The sequence below is a fragment of the Callithrix jacchus genome, chromosome 5, assembly GCF_049354715.1.
Source record: "Callithrix jacchus isolate 240 chromosome 5, calJac240_pri, whole genome shotgun sequence".
Classification (NCBI taxonomy): Eukaryota; Metazoa; Chordata; class Mammalia; order Primates; family Cebidae; genus Callithrix; species Callithrix jacchus.
The window spans coordinates 92,144,782-92,159,740 of record NC_133506.1 but is presented as its reverse complement, the minus strand read 5'-3'; the positions used below and the strand labels follow the sequence as shown (position 1 = coordinate 92,159,740).

Here is a 14,959-nt window from a genome sequence, read left to right as displayed (position 1 = left end):
ACTGGGTACTCCGGGTGTAGAACAGATAAATCCTCATCTATTTCTTGCAAGTACTTGAATAAGACACATGCATAGGAAACAGTTTGACAAAAATAAAAAGAATTACAATTATTTTTATTAAACCACTAAAATGAAATTGTATAGTATGTGGATAAGTTCCATACACCTTCAGTGTATGTATATTACTTGTGAAGTATTGACTATACCAGGCATTGTGCCAAATATTTTTGTTTCATTTTCAATCTTTAATACAACCTTATGAAGTAGTGTATATTCTTATTACTCTTTTATTGGAATACTCAAAAGAAGCATTAAAAAGTTAAAACAGAAACAATAGAGGCCCCGCACGTAGAGCAAGCGCTTGCTGCCTCCCCTCCCCTCCCACAACGCTCGACCCCAGGATTCCCCCGGCTCGCCGGCTCGCCATGGCCGACAAGGAAGCCTTCGACGACGCAGTGGAAGAACGAGTGATCAACTAGGAGTACAAAATATGGAAAAAGAACACTCCTTTTCTTTATGATTTGGTGATGACCCATGCTCTGGAGTGGCCCAGCCTAACTGCCCAGTGGCTTCCAGATGTAACCAGACCAGAATGGAAAGATTTCAGCATTCATCGACTTGTGCTGGGAACACACACATCGGATGAACAAAACCATCTTGTGATAGCCAGTGTGCAGCTCCCTAATGATAATGCTCAGTTTGATGCATCACACTACGACAGTGAGAAAGGAGAATTTGGAGGTTTTGGTTCAGTTAGTGGAAAAATTGAAATAGAAATCAAGATCAACCATGAAGGAGAAGTAAACAGGGCTCGTTATATGCCCCAGAACCCTTGTATCATTGCAACAAAGACTCCTTCCAGTGATGTTCTTGTCTTTGACTATACAAAACATCCTTCTAAACCAGATCCTTCTGGAGAATGCAACCCAGATTTGCGTCTCCGTGGACATCAGAAGGAAGGCTATGGGCATTCTTGGAACCCAAATCTCAGTGGGCACTTGCTTAGTGCTTCAGATGACCATACCATCTGCCTGTGGGACATCAGTGCCGTTCCAAAGGAGAGAAAAGTGGTGGATGCGAAGACCATATTTACAGGGCATACAGCAGTTGTTGAAGATGTTTCCTGGCATCTGCTCCATGAGTCTCTGTTTGGGTCAGTGGCTGATGATCAGAAACTTATGATTTGGGATACTTGTTCAAACAATACTTCCAAACCAAGCCACTCAGTTAACGCACACACTGCTGAAGTGAACTGCCTCTCTATCAATCCTTATAGTGAGTTCATTCTTGCCACAGGATCAGCTGACAAGACTGTTGCTTTGTGGGATCTGAGAAATCTGAAACTTAAGTTGCATTTCTTTGAATCACATAAGGATGAAATATTCCAGGTTCAGTGGTCGCCTCACAATGAGATTATTTTGGCTTCCAGTGGTACTGATTGCAGACTGAATGTCTGGGATTTAAGTAAAATTGGAGAAGAACAATCCCCAGAAGACGCAGAAGACGGGCCACCAGAGTTGTTTATTCATGGTGGTCACACTGCCAAGATATCTGATTTCTCCTGGAATCCCAATGAGCCTTGGGTGATTTGTTCTGTATCAGAAGATAATATCATGCAAGTGTGGCAAATGGCAGAGACCATTTATAACGATGAAGACCCTGAAGGAAGTGTGGATCCGGAAGGACAAGGATCCTAGATATATATGTCTTTACTCCCCTTTTAGACTCCCCTTTTTTCTTCTCAACCCTGAGAGTGATTTAACACTGGTTTTGAGACACAGACTTTGTTCAGCTATCCCTCTATATAATAGGTACCACCAGTAATGCTATTAGCCCACACAGTGGCTGTTTTCTAAATATTAATGGGGGAGGGGGACTTGATTCAGTAAAGCCACAAACTTACATTGAAATTTCCCTCAGGAATTTTTTTTTCCTTTGGTATTTAAAACAGTTTATTCTTTTTTTTTTAACTTTTTATTGGATTTTAGGTTTTGGGGTACATGAGCAGAGCATGCAAGACAGTTGCGTAGGTACACACATGGCAGTGTGCTTTGCTTTCCTTCTCCCCTTCACCCACATTTGGCATTTCTCCCCAGGCTATCCCTCCCCACCTCCCCCTCCCACTGGCCCTCCCCTTTTCCCCCCAATAGACCCCAGTGTTTAGTACTCCCCTTTCTGTGTCCATGTGTTCTCATTTTTCATCACCCACCTATGAGTGAGAATATGCGGTGTTTCATTTTCTGTTCTTGTGTCAGTTTGCAGAGAATGATGTTCTCCAGATTCATCCATGTCCCTACAAATGACACAAACTCATCATTTCTGATTGCTGCATAATATTCCATGGTGTATATGTGCCACATTTTTCCAATCCAGTCTATTATCAATGGGCATTTGGGTTGATTCCAGGACTTTGCTATTGTAAACAGTGCTGCAATGAACATTCGTGTACATGTGTCCTTATAGTAGAACGATTTATAGTCTTTTGGATATATACCCAGTAATGGGATTGCTGGGTCAAATGGAATTTCTATTTCTAAGGCCTTGAGGAATCGCCACACTGTCTTCCACAATGGTTGAACTAATTTACACTCCCGCCAACAGTGTAAAAGTGTTCCTTTTTCTTCACATCCTCTCCAGCAACTGTTGTCTCCAGATTTTTTAATGATCACCATTCTAACTGGCGTGAGATGGTATCTCAATGTGGTTTTGATTTGCATCTCTCTGATGACCAGTGACGATGAGCATTTTTTCATATGATTGTTGGCCTCATATATGTCTTCTTTCGTAAATTGTCTGTTGATATCCTTTGCCCACTTTTGAATGGGCTTGTTTGTTTTTTTCCTGTAAATCTGTTTGAGTTCTTTGTAAATTCTGGATATCAGCCCTTTGTCAGATGGGTAAACTGCAAAGATTTTTTCCCATTCTGTTGGTTGCCGATTCACTCTAGTGACTGTTTCTTTTGCCATGCAGAAGCTGTGGAGTTTCATTAGGTCCCATTTGTCTATTTTGGCTTTTGTTGCCAATGCTTTTGGTGTTTTGTTCATGAAGTCCTTGCCTACTCCTATGTCCTGGATAGTTTTGCCTAGATTTCCTTCTAGGGTTTTTATGGTGCCAGGTCTTATGTTTAAGTCTTTAATCCATCTGGAGTTAATTTTAGTGTGAGGTGTCAGGAAGGGGTCCAGTTTCTGCTTTCTGCACATGGCTAGCCAGTTTTCCCAACACCATTTGTTAAACAGGGAATCCTTTCCCCATTGCTTGTTTTTGTCAGGTTTATCAAAGATTGTATAGTTGTAGATATGTTGTGTTGCCTCTGGTGTCTCTGTTTTGTTCCATTGGTCTGTATCTCTGTTTTGGTACCAGTACCATGCTGTTTTGCTTACTGTAACCTTGTAGTATAGTTTGAAATCCGGTAGTGTGATGCCCCCCGCAGTGTTCTTTTTGCTTAGAATTGACTTGGCTATGCGGGCTCTCTTTTGGTTCCATATGAAGTTCATGGTGGTTTTTTTCCAGTTCTGTGAAGAAAGTCAATGGTAGCTTGATGGGGATAGCGTTGATTCTGTAAATTACTTTGGGCAGTATAGCCATTTTCACGATATTAATTCTTCCTAACCATGAACATGGAATGTTTCTCCATCTGTTTATGTCCTCTCTGATTTTCTTGAGCAGTGGTTTGTAGTTCTCCTTGAAGAGGTCCCTTACGTTCCTTGTGAGTTGTATTCCAAGGTATTTTATTCTTTTTATAGCAACTGTGAATGGCAGTTCGTTCTTGATTTGGCTTTCTTTAAGTCTGTTATTGGTGTAGACGAATGCTTGTGATTTTTGCACATTGATTTTATATCCTGAGACTTTGCTGAAGTTGCTTATCAGTTTCAGGAGTTTTTGGGCTGAGGCGATGGGGTCTTCTAGGTATACTATCGTGTCGTCTGCAAATAGAGACAATTTGGCTTCCACCTTTCCTATTTGAATACCCTTTATTTCTTTTTCTTGCCTGATTGCTGTGGGTAGAACTTCCAGTACTATATTGAATAGGAGTGGTGAAAGAGGGCATCCTTGTCTAGTGCCAGATTTCAAAGGGAATGCTTCCAGTTTTTGCCCATTCAGTATGATATTGGCTGTTGGTTTGTCATAAATAGCTTTTATTACTTTGAGATACGTTCCAACGATACCGAGTTTATTGAGGGTTTTTAGCATAAAGGGCTGTTGAATTTTGTCAAATGCCTTCTCTGCGTCAATTGTGATAATCATGTGGTTTTTGTCCTTGGTTCTGTTTATGTGGTAAATTACGTTGATAGACTTGTGTATGTTGAACCAGCCTTGCATCCCCAGGATGAATCCTACTTGATCATGATGAATAAGTTTTTTGATTTGCTGTTGCAATCAGCTTGCCAATATTTTATTGAAGATTTTTGCATCTATGTCCATCATGGATATTGGCCTGAAGTTTTCTTTTCTTGTTGGGTCTCTGCCGGGTTTTGGTATCAGAATGATGTTGGTCTCGTCAAATGATTTGGGAAGGCTTCCCTCTTTTTGGATTGTTTGAAATAGTTTTAGAAGGAATGGTACCAGCTCCTCTTTGTGGGTCTGGTAAAATTCGGCTGTGAATCCGTCTGGACCTGGGCTTTTTTTGAGTGGTAGGCTCTTAATTGCTGCCTCGACTTCTGACCTTGTTATTGGTCTATTCATAGTTTCAGCTTCCTCCTGGTTTAGGCTTGGGAGGACACAGGAGTCCAGGAATTTGTCCATTTCTTCCAGGTTTACTAGTTTATGCGCATAGAGTTGTTTGTAATATTCTCTGATGATGGTTTGAATTTCTGTGGAATCTGTGGTGATTTCCCCTTTATCATTTTTTATTGCATCTATTTGGTTGTTCTCTCTTTTCTTTTTAATCAATCTGGCTAGTGGTCTGTCTATTTTGTTGATCTTTTTAAAAAACCAGCTCTTGGATTTATTGATTTTTTGAAGGTTTTTTCATGTCTCAATCTCCTTCCGTTCAGCTCTGATCTTAGTTATTTCTTGTCTTCTGCTGGGTTTTGAGTTTTTTTGATCTTGCTCCTCTAGCTCTTTCAATTTTGACGATAGGGTGTCAATTTTGGATCTCTCCATTCTCCTCATATGGGCACTTATTGCTATATACTTTCCTCTAGAGACTGCTTTAAATGTGTCCCAGAGGTTCTGGCATGTTGTGTCTTCATTCTCATTGGTTTCGAAGAACTTCTTTATTTCTGTCTTCATTTCATTGTTTACCCAGTCAACATTCAAGAGCCAGTTGTTCAGTTTCCATGAACAACTGTGCGGTTCTGGGTTGGTTTCTGTATTCTGAGTTCTAACTTGATTGCACTATGGTCTGAGAGGCTGTTTGTTATGATTTCAGTTGTTTTGCATTTGCTGAGCAGTGCTTTACTTCCAATTATGTGGTCAATTTTAGAGTAGGTGAGATGTGGTGCTGAGAAGAATGTGTATTCTGTGGAATTGTGGTGGAGAGTTCTGTAAATGTCTATCAGGTTTGCTTGCTCCAGGTCTGAGTTCAAGCCCTGGATATCCTTGTTGATTTTCTGTCTGGTTGATCTGTCTAATATTGACAGTGGAGTGTTAAAGTCTCCCACTATTATTGTGTGGGAGTCTAAGTCTCTGTGTAAGTCATTAAGAACTTGCCTTATGTATCTGGGTGCTCCTGCATTGGGTCCATATATGTTCAGGTTCGTTAGCTCTTCTTGTTGTATCGATCCTTTTACCGTTATGTAATGGCCTTCTTTGTCTCTTTTGATCTTTGTTGCTTTAAAGTCTATTTTATCAGAGATGAGAATTGCAACTCCTGCTTTTTTTTGCTCTCCATTTGCTTGGTAAATCTTCCTCCATCCCTTTATTTTGAGCCTTTGTGTATCCTTGCATGTGAGATGGGTTTCCTGAACACAGCACACTGATGGGTTTTGGATTTTTATCCAATTTGCAAGTCTGTGTCTTTTGATTGGTGCATTTAGTCCATTTACATTTAGGGTTAATATTGTTATGTGTGAATTTGATGCTGCCGTTTTGATGCTAAGTGGCTGTTTTGCCTGTTAGTTGTTGTAGATTCTTCATTATGTTGATGTTCTTTAGCATTTAGTGTGATTTTGAAATGGCTGGTACTGGTTGTTCCTTTCTTTGTGTAGTGCCTCTTTCAGGAGCTCTTGTAAAGCAGGCCTGGTGGTGACAAAATCTCTGAGTACTTGCTTGTTTGCAAAGGATTTTATTTTTCCTTCACTTCTGAAGCTCAGTTTGGCTGGATATGAAATTCTGGGTTGAAAGTTCTTTCCTTTAAGAATGTTGAATATTGGCCCCCACTCTCTTCTGGCTTGTAGTGTTTCTGCCGAGAGATATGCTGTGAGTCTGATGGGCTTCCCTTTGTGGGTGACCCGACCTTTCTTTCTGGCTGCCCTTAGTATTTTCTTCTTTGTTTCAACCTTGTTGAATCTGATGATTATGTGCCTTGGGGTTGCTCTTCTTGCGGAATGTCTTTGTGGTGTTCTCTGTATTTCCTGCATTTGAGTGTTGGCCTGTCTTGCTAGGTGGGGGAAATTTTCCTGGATGATGTCCTGCAGAGTATTTTCCAGCTTGGATTCATTCTCTTCGTCCCCTTCTGGTACACCTATCAAACGTAGGTTAGGTCTTTGCACATAGTCCCACATTTCTCGGAGACTTTGTTCATTCCTTTTTGCGCTTTTTTTCTCTAATCTTGGTTTCTCATTTTATTTCATTGAGTTGGTCTTCGACTTCAGATATTCTTTCTTCTGCTTGGTCACTTCGGCTATTGAAACTTGTGCATGCTTCACGAAGTTCTCGTATTGTGTTTTTCAGCTCCTTTAATCCATTCATAGTCCTCTCTAATTTATCAATTCTTGTTATCATTTCCACATATCTTTTTTCAAGTTCTTTAGTTTCTTTGCATTGATTTAATACATGTTCTTTTAGCTCAAAAACGTTTCTTATTATCCACCTTCTGAAGTCTAATTTCATCATTTCATCACAGTCATTCTCCGTCCAGCTTTTTTCCCTTGCTGGTGAGGAATTTTGGTCCTTTCTAGGAGTTGAGGTGTTCTGGTTTCGGGTGTTTTCCTCCTTTTTTCGCTGGTTTCTTCCCATCTTTGTGGATTTATCCACTTGTCGTCTGCGTAGTTGCTGACTTTTCGATTGGGTCTCTGAGTAGACACCCAGATTGTTGATGATGAAGTATTTCTGTTACTTGGTTTTCCTTCTACCAGTCTAGCCCCTTCGCTGTACGACTGCTGAGGTCCACTCCAGGCCCTGCTTGTCTGGGGTGCACCTCTAGCAGCTGTGGCACAGCGAGGGATGCTACCAGTTTCTTTTTCTGCTATCTTTGTCCCAGGATGATGCCTGCCAAATGTCAGTCTTTTGGATATAGAGGGGTCCGGGAGCTGCTTGAGGAGACAGTCTGTACTTTATAGGAGCTCAATTGCTGATCTGTGAGCTCTGTTGTTCATTCAGGGCTGTTAGGCTGCTATGTTTGATTCTGTTGCAACAGAGCTCATTATAAAAACCCTTTTTTTCTCAAGTGCTCTGTGGTGGGGGGGTTCAGGCTTTAGTTTTGGATGTTCATTGAAGTGTCCTGCCCAGCTAGGAGGCAGACTAGCCACTGTTTGCCTGCCTAGGCTCCGCCCTGCTGTTGTGTGGTTCACCCTGTTGGTTCAGGCTCTGCTGTTCTGCTGTGGTCTCCGCCATGCCCTGCGGCGGAGTATCTCTGTTGTAGCGGGTTGCCTCGGCAATGGCAGGCTGCGTCAGCAATGGTCGTGTATCTCTGTAGGGACGGGTTGCCTCGGCAACGGCTGGCTGCGTCAGCAGTGGGCGTGTATCTCAGTTGGGGCGGGTTGCCTCGGTAATGGTGGACGCCCCTCCCCCACAGAGCGACTCGGACCGTCCGCACGGGCATTGTTTGAAATCGGGGTTTTGTTCGTCCCACTGGGCTACCCCAGACGCTCTGTCCCTGCCATCCCCTGGGCTGGCCCACTGTCCAAGTCTCATTCAGTCTCAAGTCCAGCCCTCTCAAGTCTCAGGTTGCTGGTTCAACAGGGCACCCAGACAAGCGTGCCCTGTGTGAAGCGCTGGGTAGGGCTGGCCGCCACTACCCCGGCTGCCGGCTTCGCCAGGCAGAGGTACTACCTGGCATCCCGCGTCTCTGTTATACTTGGGAATTTCCCTGGTCTGTGGGCAACAAATATCAGTCTGGAAATGCAGCTCCGACTCACCTCTCCGCAGATTCAAGGAGAGCTCCAATCCTGGGTTGTTCTCACAGCGCCATCTTGAGTCCTTCCCCCCCTACAGGAATTTTCTAGTAACAAACCCAGGTCTAAAGTAGCCACAGAAAGGGGAATATTATGTGTGATTATTTTTCTTATGCTATATCCCCAAGTTTTTCAGACTCATTTAAGTAAAGGCTAGAATGAATAAGGAATAGAGCCAAATGAGGTAGGTGTCTGAGCCATGAAGTATAAATACTGAAACTTGTCACTTTTATTCAGGAAATAGGGGAGATTCAAGTCATATAGATTCCTACTCAAATCTTGACACCTGACTTTGCAGGATGCACATTTTCATACGTAGACCAGTTTCCTCTTGGTTTCTTCAGTTAAGTCAAAACTACGTGTTTCTCTTACCCCACATATTTTTGCTCGTTAGTGTATTTCTTGAGCTGTTTTCATGTTGTTTCTTTCCTTTCTGTGAAATGGTGTTGTTTTCGTTTTTTTTTTTTTTTTAACTTGGGACCATCAAGTTGTAAAGATGTATGTTTTTACCTGACAGTTATACCACAGGTAGACTGTCAAGTTGAGAAGAGTGTATCAATAACTTGTATTTGTTTTAAAATTAAATTAATCCTTGATGAAAGTTGCTTTTTTTTTTAGGAGTTAGTCCTTGACCACTAGTTTGATGCCATCTTTGTTTTGGGTGACCTGTTTCACCCGTAGGCCTGTTACTATCCATGACTAACTGTGTAAGTGCTTAAAATGGAATAAATTGCTTTTCTATATTAAAAAAAAAAGTTAAAACAAACAAACAAAAACTTGTCCAAGATTAAAGTGAAAGCAAGTCTAATACGTCTTAGTGTAGCCAAGAAAGCAATAAAGAATAAAATTTGCTAAACTTTCTGAAACTGTTTTATCTTCTTGGAATGTTTTGTCTTTTTTGTCCACTCTGAAAACTCCTATTTACGTGTCAAGACCCAGTTAACATACTTCCTCCTCAACAATATTTTTCCTCATAAGCTACCCCATTTATGTATCATTATTTCCTGCCTTGCACTCATAATTTGATACATTCTACTCTATTATAATCATTTACTTCTGTCATTCCTCCATGGGCAATGCAAATACCCTGAAGGCGTGGGCTATGGCATTTATTCTTGTTACCATGAGACTCAGCACAGAGGGCACTGGTGGTAAATGTTTCTTGAGTGAATGGAGGCTTTTTGATGACATAGAGGCATGTAAATCCTTTAAAATTGTATATATCTTTTGACTTCTGGATAAGAGAGGGAAAAACATTCAAAACAAAGAGATCATAGTTTCATTTCAGGAAAACTACACTTATTTATGTGGTAGGTAATATGTCACCTGATAAATAACATGTGGAAAGTTGTGGAGGTTAAGATTCAATTTATAGAATAAGACTTGCTTATAAATAACCAGGAATGCAGTGTTTAACATCATGCCTATATTCACACAGGAAAAAAGACAGGAAGCAGGTAAACACCAAATGGTAACACTGGTTCTCCTTCACTTCCTGACTTCCCAGTTTTACTTTTATTGATTGGTTTAATTATCATTGCCCATTTAATGCCAGTCAGCCAAAAATGTTTGCTGAACATCTATTGTCTTAGCTTGAATTCTACCCAAAGCAAACCTTGAGAAAAAGACTTGAGTGCACATAATTTAATTGGGTGATGAATCCAGGAAGCACAAGCGAGAAAATGGGGAAAGTAATACATGAAATTTGGAAAATCCCAAGAATGTTTGTGCTAATGGTAGGGTCCCCACTGTGGGCAGCTGGGGACAAACCCTGGGGACGGGCCTGAGGCTGGAGGCACTTGGCTACCAAGATTGCACACCTGGAGAGTCAGCTGGGTATTAGTATTAACCATGAGACCAGATAAAACATGAATTTATACTAATCTATAGACTTTTATACACTAAAAATCATTCTCTCTAAAATTTAATAGGAAAATATGTACTCACTATTCTCAAGAGTAAATAGAAAAATATATAAATAAATCTGCCAAGCCTATGTGAAGAAAAGTGCTAACATTTTCTGGAAGACATAAAATAATGTTTGAATAAATGTCAGAACAAGAGATGTGCAACCAAAGCCAGCTTTTCGAATAAATACATACATGTGGTATAAATGCTTTTAATGGGGACTATCTCAATTTGTAACACTAGGTCTTGAATGGGATTGGCAAAGACCATGATGGGAAACTTAATTTTGGTCACATTGTTTTGTATCATCTAAATGATTAAAGCACATATATTTGTGTATAAATGATATAAAAATCCTTAGAAAATAATAAATGTGATTTATATAAAATTTATAATTTTTCTACAGTCTGCTAAACATTTTTTCTGCTATGGTGTTTACCTTCTTGTTTCTTTCATGAAGTAAAATATTAAAAGGACATTTCAGTCTGTCATTTCAGCTCTCAAATTAGCTATCATGAATTTCAAATTGTTTTGGGGGACAGCCTGGGTTCCCCAGGAAGCAGACACTGAGATGGAGAGCAATATGCAGGAGGTTTATTAAAGCTCTTAGGATTAACACTGAGGAGGGGAAGGGAGGGGATGGGAAGGGAGAGGACAGAAGGGGAGGGGGGAGGGAGAGGAGGGGTGAAGAGGAAGAGAGGGGCTGGGAGGGGAGGGGAGGGGAAAGAAAGGAAGGAAGGAAAAAACTGAAAGATGGTACTTTAAAAGATCACAGCACTGTTCACAACAGTAAAGACATGGAATCCGTCCAGGCTCCCATCAACAGTGCATTGGATAAAAAACATGACATTTTTACACCATGGAATACTACACGGCCATAAAAAGGAGTAAAATTATGTCTTTTGCAGCAACATGGATGTGGCTGGACGGTAGCCTAAGCAAATTATTCCAGGAATAGAAAACTAAATATTGCATGTTCTCACTTACAAATGGAAGCTAAACATTGGGTACACATGGACACAAAGATGGGAATAAGTGGGGACTCCAAAAAGGGGGAGAGAAGGAGAGAGGAAGGACTAAGAATGGCCCATTGCTCACTACCTGGTGACAGAATCATTTGTACCCCAAACCTCAGCATCACACAAATGTAAAAAATATGAATATGTACTCTTTAATTCTAAAATAAAAGTTGAAATTTTTTTAAAAGATAATGCATTGTATTCAATCTTTCCAAAACGTTTCCCCTGTTGTTATATTCATGTATATTTTATGACTTCAGTTTCATTCTTTTTATCCAAAGCCTACAAAATGACTAGTTGATTTGCCTAAGCCTGAAAAGACTTTTCTAGAAAGTCTAGGCAGTGATCGATGTCAGTTGCCCTCTGTTGGTAAGTTGACTAATGTGTGCTTTCTGCCCTACAGGTGTGGATAAAATGTAATCACCCAGAACCCAAGTATAAAACCTTTGTAAGAAACGGAATAACAACCATATTCAATTTTAGTGCCAATAGAATAGAAGTTTATTTTGGTACATGGAAACAACAAAGTACAAAAATCTTTGCAAAAGACTTTAAGAGACTTCACTGGACTTCGAGGTGGGAGGCATTAAGATCTGTGGCCCTACAAATGATGGAGGCAATCTTCAAATTCTTTAGGCATGATGAATAAATGTCCTGAAGTCAAAGAGGCGGGGGGATGTTGGAGAGAAATTTGTAGGTTTATTAGGAGACTCTCGATGAATTCATTTGGAAGGCAGAGAGTTTGGACAAAAGATAGAGTGCAAATACAGAATTTGGAAGGATGAAGTTTGCTTATGGGACACAAATCAGTTCTCTTGAACACTCCACATGTTTTAAAGCAGAGCCTTCATCTGTAGAAAAGGAGGTGATAAGGAAGTGGTGTGTTCAAAGCAAAGATTTAGCAGCAAGAGGAGGTGCAGCACATGGGGCGGGGGCAGGTGGAGATGACACAGGTTGGACGATAGCAAGTGGTGTGGCAGGAGACTCGGCCACAGACTGGACGCAGGCAGCAGCAGGAACGACAGCAGCTGGATTCACAGCAAGAGGGGCGGCAGCAGCTGGAGACACAGCAGCTGGGCTGGCAGCACACAGACTGGCAGCACTGGGGTCTGCAACAGCTGGAGATGCAGCAGCTGGGTCGGCAGCAAGTGGTCCTGCAGCAGGTGGTCTGGCAGCATCTGGGACGGCAGCAACTGGATTGACAGCAAGAGGGGCGGCAGCAGCTGGAGATGCAGCAGCTGGGGCGGCAGCAGGTGGGCTGGCAGCACACAGACTGGCAGCACTGGGGCCTGCAGCAGCTGGACACACAGCAGCTGGGGCGGCAGCAGGTGGTCTGACAGCAGCTGGGGCGGCAGCAGTTCTCCAGGCCACAGCCCTGGTCAGAGCAGACAGAGCTACAACAAGAGTTGACCATGGTGTCAGAGGGTGGAGGTTCTGGATGGGTTTCCAGGAGAGTCAGTGTTCTGAGTTTGATCTCTCCTTGCTCTCTCTTTTGCTTTTTATACCCTGCTGAGGGCTACTATGACCATGTGAATAATCTTGTTGTTTACACGTTACTAATAGAGAATCAGTTCTTTTTTTAGTAAATTAGATAGTTGTGCTTATCTGGTAAATGTTTCTATAAATAGAAAAGGCACCATTTCCTTTTCCTGTTGTATTATGAGCTATCCAATTTGGTTATGCCAAGTGAATCAGCTTTCACCTTATGTGTCTTCAGATGTGTAGACACAACATTGTGTTATTGGATTTCATAAGTGTTAATTCTTTATTTATTTGACTCCGGGATAACAGGTTGAGAATAGATTTTATGATAACGAAATCTCCTCTGCTCTCAAAGAGGTTAAACATAAATTACATGGAATGCTGGTAGGAAAATGGGATGAAAGATTCATCTTTGGGGGGTGATGGGAGGTGTGTGAAAAGAGGAACACTGTGATTCCTTTGTATTTTGTGGCCTGGCCAGTGATATAAAAGATCCCACTGAAATTCCTGTGTGTTTTGTTATTGAATCTATTCAGCTTGAAACAGATATAATGCAATGATTCATTGCTTTTAAAAGTAAGAACACATTGGCATGATGGGTCCCTTTATAAATTATTATTGACATGTTCTTCAGAGATGTGGACCATAGTGAACATTTTTGTTCTATTTTGTTGGTAAGTCAATACCCAACGAATGTGTTTAACTGAAGTGTTATTGATAGCATATTTTCTCATACTTGAAAGCTGTTTTCTCTCACAATATATGTTGGAGATATTTTGCTTGATACACAGAGAAGCAAAGGGTCAAGCTTTAATTTTTGTCCTATGGACACTTAAACAAGACAAATAAGAACATGTATAGAAAGGAGTTTAACAACTATTTAGAGAATTGTGTGATTAGTGAACAAGATAACAATTATAATTTAATCTGTACACTTCCAGTGAAAGATGAAACAATACTAATAGTTATAATTTGTTGAGTGCTTACTATGTGTCAGGAATTTTCTGAGTCCTCTATAATTGTTATCTTGTTTATACCTCACAAGGATTCTATGAGGTAGACACACTTTTTCTGAATTCTTTACATCCAAGATACTTGAGGCCCAGATAGATTGAAGTCACATGGTCTATAATAGGGCAAGTACATCTCTCCTAGAGTGTTCGAGGAACATTTTGCACATATACATTTTACAATTAAATCCTTCCTGATATTTAAAAACAATTATTTGTAATTAAAAAGATGCATGGTATGTTCTCACTCATAAATGGGAGTTGAACAATGAGAACACATGGACACAGGGAGGGGGATGTCACACACTGGAGCCTCGAGGACAAGGGGAGGGAGAGCACTGGGACAAATGTCTGATGCATACAGGGCTTAATACATAGATGATGGGTTGATAGGTGCAGCAAACCACCATGGCACATGTATAACTATGCAACAAAGCTGCACGTTCTGCATATATATCCCAGAACTTAAATTTTTTTTAAAAGATGTATGATAAGAAACCATCATAAACAAAGTAAAAAAACAAATGACCAAATTTGAAAAAAGACTCATAATTTATATCACAAACAAAGGATTAATAGTATAAAAAAGACTTCTGAGACTGGGCACGGTGGCTCACACCTGGAATCCCAACATTTTTGAGAGGCCAAGGCAGGAGGACTGCTTGAGCATGGGAGTTTGAGACCAACCTGGCCAATTTGGCAAAACCCCATCTCTACAAAACAAAATTAGCTGGTGAGGTAGCATGCATCTGCCCAGCTACTAGGAAAGCTGGGGCAGGAGACTCACTTGAGCCCAGGAGGCAGAGGTTGCAGTGAGCTGAGATTGCACCACTGCACTTCAGCGTGGGTGACAGAGTGAGACTCTGTGTCAAAAAAACAAGAAGAAAAAGAAAAATGACTTCTAAAAATAGATTAGAAAACAGACCAACAGCCTAATGGAAAATTTAAAATGCAAATATTTTACCACCATAAAAATATACTCAATTTCATGCATAATAAAAGAAATGAAATCATACGGTATGGCCCTTCTCACCTGTTAGATTGTCAAAAATTCAAAATCTGACAGCATTCTCTGGGAGGGAGATGATGTGAAAATAGGCATGCTCACATTTTCTGGTGAGAGCTTGGCAGTAACTAGCAGCGTTATTCTTTGACTCAGCTTTCCCAATTCCATAAAATATCTCAAAGATACTCAGGAAAGTATGTGAAAGGTGTTGTGTGAGATGATTTATAACAGGTCTATTTGGGAAAAAACAAATGAAAA

At 40.8% G+C, this 14,959-nt stretch overlaps 1 pseudogene across 1 annotated transcript; it reads left to right on the top strand.

The window, feature by feature from the left end:
* Positions 1 to 359: 359 nt before the first annotated feature.
* Positions 360 to 1,871, top strand: LOC100388551 (histone-binding protein RBBP4 pseudogene; annotated as a pseudogene). Its single transcript, XR_013536396.1, has one exon. The product of XR_013536396.1 is annotated as a histone-binding protein RBBP4 pseudogene (transcript).
* The last annotated feature ends 13,088 nt before the right edge of the window (positions 1,872 to 14,959 follow it).